The following is a 4,460-nucleotide window of genomic DNA, read 5'->3' on the forward strand; positions in this document are numbered from 1 at the left end:
TTTGTGTTTTTGTATGATTTTGGTCAGTTCGGATTCACCAAAGCAACCAAACAATCTAACGTATTGAGGCAGTGGTAGACTGGCTGCTCCTTTGCTCTGCATGGTTAAATGATCCCTTACATTCAACGGACCCTGGTGGCAATGGTGAGAGTAAAGATGGATGAAACGGCTTCAGTTTGACTGTCTGTCATCACGGTAAAGCAGTCAAATGTTATCAATATAGCCTGTACGTCATCATTTGTGTCGCTTGTGCCTATGTCAAAAGCTGTGCATCACTTTGTTTCTGTCTGATTTCTAAACTGGGGGCGTGTCAACCTTCATCTACTGTAGTTAATACATTGAATATGAATACATTTTCTCATACAACCAAACATCCAAACTGACTCAGTACACTATTTTCGTGGAGGTCTTTCCAAAAAATGTTCTTTCCCATCCTGGTCTCTGAATGTTTGTGTACTGGCCCTTGTTGTGCAGCACCCTCCGGATGTGTCCTATGACATGATCATCCCCAGAGCCTCAGCCAGCTCAGCAGCCAACAGCGGGAGCAGCACCCCCTCGACCCGCACTGACAGCAGCAGCACCGCACACACAAACGGACACAGCGTACGTGGTACCCTGAACCCCCCCACGCCTCTCTTTGTTTCTCCTTATCAACTCGCTTACCTCCAGATGCTTTCTGTTCCCTTGCTTCTGTGCATGTCCACCTCTCAGTATCCATAGCAACTTCTCCTACAGGTTCACTATGAATCACCTCTTTGTCTGGGGTTTCTTTTTTCTTACCTTGTGGAGCTCACTATTTTAAGGCCTCTTCTCTTTTACCTTATCTGCTTAATATGCTACTTGGACTCCATGTACTTTTCCATCTGTTTTCTGACTGCAATGCAAGAAAAATGTTGGTGAAAAGGATTGCATTTGTAGGTCATATTGCAGTGTTTGTATCTCTCTGTTCAGACCATTTCCTTTTTTAAGTCTGTTATTTGTTTTTTAACCTGAAAAGTTACATTTTGAGTTTTAAACCCTCAACTTCATGCTTTAAGGTGGCTCTGAAGAGTATGGTTTTCTTATTTCCGGAGGACAGAAGCTGTAGTCAATTTTAAGCAGATTTCAATGTGAGCCAGATTTATTACAATTACAGTGACAGACATATTTAGCCAAATCTTTCCTTAAGAATTAGTCAAATGGATTTTTCTTTTTCACCAAACTCATTCTGTGTCTTAATAACCCAATCACCATTCCATGTATACTATATTTGTATTTACTCAATATTTCTTAAAAATATATAATTTTAAGGGGATTTTTTAGATCACAAAATGTGCCCATTTATCAAAATTAGGTTACTATCCACAAAATATACTTAAACAAAAAGACAATTTATAACAGAAGTCTGTTGGATTGCACTGTGTTTAGGCAGAAAGAATACATTCCTTTCATTATTTCAAAATAAAAGTTTTTGTTGTTTTCACTTTGAATCAATGATATCGGATCATTGATCTTTGAATAAATACATGTATTCAGAACAATGGATTGTTTGACAGCTAGTGTTGATACAATGGAAACTAAATGTTTTGCTAAATAAGGTGATTATTTGTGTGCAAATTATTTAGAAACCCAAAAAAGCCACTTTGATTTCAGACACATCATTGGTCACAACTGTTTGACTCCAAGCTGCTGTACTCAAGCTTTTCAGAGCTAACCATATAACACTGTACACTGGTTTTCAGTGGCGCTGTCATCTGCATCCAATAATGTGCTGTTTGATTAACAACCGTTCTCTCTTCTTCATCTGCAGGGAAATGGTCTGCAGAGGACGTCCCAGTGGTGAAGATCCCCAATACCCCTTCAAAATAACTTAAGTTCATGTCTTTTAATTTGCACCTGTTGGCTGTATTTATGCTGTTCTCCATGGTTCCCTAAGCTGTTTCTAAGAGGAACCTTCAGCCCAGACATGTGGCGAACGCTGCCTCATTCCCACTGATGGAAAACAGCTTCCGTTGACCGTTCTTTCCCATGAGCCACTGGGTGTCAGAAGTTTAGAGCTTCATTTGGAAGTCAAAGCGAGGGGATAAAGCAGAACAAAGACTTTTTGCAATGGCGGCCTTTCACTGGGAATCCTCTCTGCTGGAGCCAATCACAGCTGCAGAGTGACGGGCTGACGGTGCAAATATCATCTCCACGTGTTCACACACACAAACTCCATGAATGTGACTGCAGCGGCACCAATGAAACCATCTTCACTTATATTTAACATATTCTGCACATGTGAGTTTAATTATAGGATCTATTCTTGTGCTTCTATTTGTGAATATTGTTAACAACCACACATAAAATTGAACTTCTGGTGTTGGATTATTGTAAATATGTTATTAATGTGTCAATAGTTCTACACTGCATGAAAGCATTTTATGAATATGTGTATTTAATACTATTTATAGCACCGCTGTGTGCTATTCAATTATTATAGCTCACTTTTAATAATCAAATAATCATTTGAATAGAGCCATAAACACGCCTGGGATTAGCTTGTTTCACTTGCTTATAATGCTTAACGTATTTTCATAATACCATGATATTTTTAAGTCCATAAATAAATATCTATCTAATTCATTACATCACCTACACTTTGAGAACCTTGTCAATCTCACAGAGATATTAGGTTAGCCTTTAATAAACATATTGTTAGGTCTTAGCTACAGAAGTATCAAAGCTTCATGGGATTTGTAGTTTTTCAATGTTAAATATCCAAAAGCTGTATCCACACTCATTTCCGGTTCACTATATGTAGTCAACAGAATGGTGAGATTTGTTATACCCATGTGGGACTCAAGTGATCCTACAATGCACCATAAGGGGTAGTGTACAATCTATGGTCCCTAAAGTTCAATAGCTTAATGCAGTGGTGTCAAACTCAATGTCATCACGGGCCACGTAGGAATTATGGTTGCACTCAAAGGGCCGGTTGTAACTTTAAGACTATATCAAAATACATATATACATATTTAATATATATAAAATAATGCATTATATTACATGATTGCCTCTGCATTGGATTATTATCGGATGTGGGTAATAACTTCATAATTAACTACGTCTGAAAGCAGAAGTCTAGGGCAAGTAATTGCAAGTCTCTTCAGTGAGAATTTCACAAAATGATTTTAAAAGAAAAGCCAAATTCTGGAGTGTGTGCAAAATCGCAGAAAATGCTGTTTTCAGCCTCTCAAATATTGAGATTTGCTGCTTTCCTCTGTTTTATATCAGATTTAAGTGACTATTTTTGGACTGACAAAACCAGACATTTAAAGACCTTACCTTGGAGTTTAGTCTTTACAATCGTTGGCTTATCTCTGCTGTGCATTTTTGATGGTTCCTCCTTCACCCTTTGTAAAAAGATACAGATGTTGTTGCTGGGAATGATATCACACTGGTGATGGACCTTCAGATTTCTAATCATTTTTGATTTGATCCTAATGTTCTGTTTTTGTACCAAAGCCACCATGTTAAATCTCTTCAATATACACCAAATAAATGGTCACTTGTCAAGTTATGAACAGTATGTTTACTCATCAAAATGTATCTCATGAGATGGTGAGGGCAGTCAGAGTGAAAAATACATTCCTGAACACGACAATGAGAAAAAAAAAAGAAAAAATTGAAACACGAGCAGAACTAATGAGGGGATAAGTGCAGGTGTACAGGAGAGCAGGTTCATTGCAGGGCTAACAATGAACAGGTGGAACCAATAAGGAAATACAATGGGTGGGAAAACACACAGACAGGAAGTAAAAACAGGCGCAAAAACTTTTCAAAATAAAACAACAAATAAACTCAGAGGTGGACCAAAAAGAAAGCTCAGGACTAACCATCCCCGCAAGAAGTTGAATAAAATAATGAAATAAGCAATAAATACATGTCCTGCTGCAGACAAACAAGAGTTTTCCAGACTTTTGATAACCTCTACATGTATTTTGCTTGGAATTGTACTAATTCCTTAATTCATTTTCACTATTTTTGTATGTATTTGAATAAAAATCCACCCTTTGTCACCAACCTCTGGGCCAGAGAGTTATGATCGTATTATTTAATCCACGTACATCATGTCTTTAGTTTGGATAGTAGGGGGAGGTCCGGTTTCCTGAGAGGATTAACAGCAGGCAAACAAATTCAATAACGTTCATCAACTAGTGCAAACACATGTATCGATCCAACCTCATTGATATCAGATGGCTGAATTCATCGAGGTCATCAGAGGAGGCAGAGATAATTGATCATGGTTTCAGTGATCTGTTTTTCTACAATGCCAAACTATCTTCAGTAGAGAGAAAGACACTGCAGCGTGCTTTATTGTAACCCCTAACATCCTCTAACTCCAACACTGAAGGGGGAGACCACAGTGCAGCGACACCACTCCAGGGTGGACTTAGCACGAATATAATGTTTTGACAAAGAGTATCCAGTTTCTCATC

The 4,460-nt window shown here is 38.1% G+C and overlaps 1 long non-coding RNA gene across 1 annotated transcript; it reads left to right on the forward strand.

Annotated features, from left to right (window-relative positions):
• The first annotated feature begins 205 nt into the window (after positions 1–205).
• LOC104962736 (uncharacterized) lies at positions 206–2,649 on the forward strand. Its single transcript, XR_800236.1, has 2 exons — positions 206–603; positions 1,790–2,649. It is a non-coding gene; the product is annotated as an uncharacterized lncRNA (long non-coding RNA).
• Positions 2,650–4,460: the final 1,811 nt, after the last annotated feature.

This window comes from Notothenia coriiceps, unplaced genomic scaffold (assembly GCF_000735185.1).
Source record: "Notothenia coriiceps isolate Sejong01 unplaced genomic scaffold, NC01 NC01_scaffold00035347, whole genome shotgun sequence".
Classification (NCBI taxonomy): domain Eukaryota; kingdom Metazoa; phylum Chordata; class Actinopteri; order Perciformes; family Nototheniidae; genus Notothenia; species Notothenia coriiceps.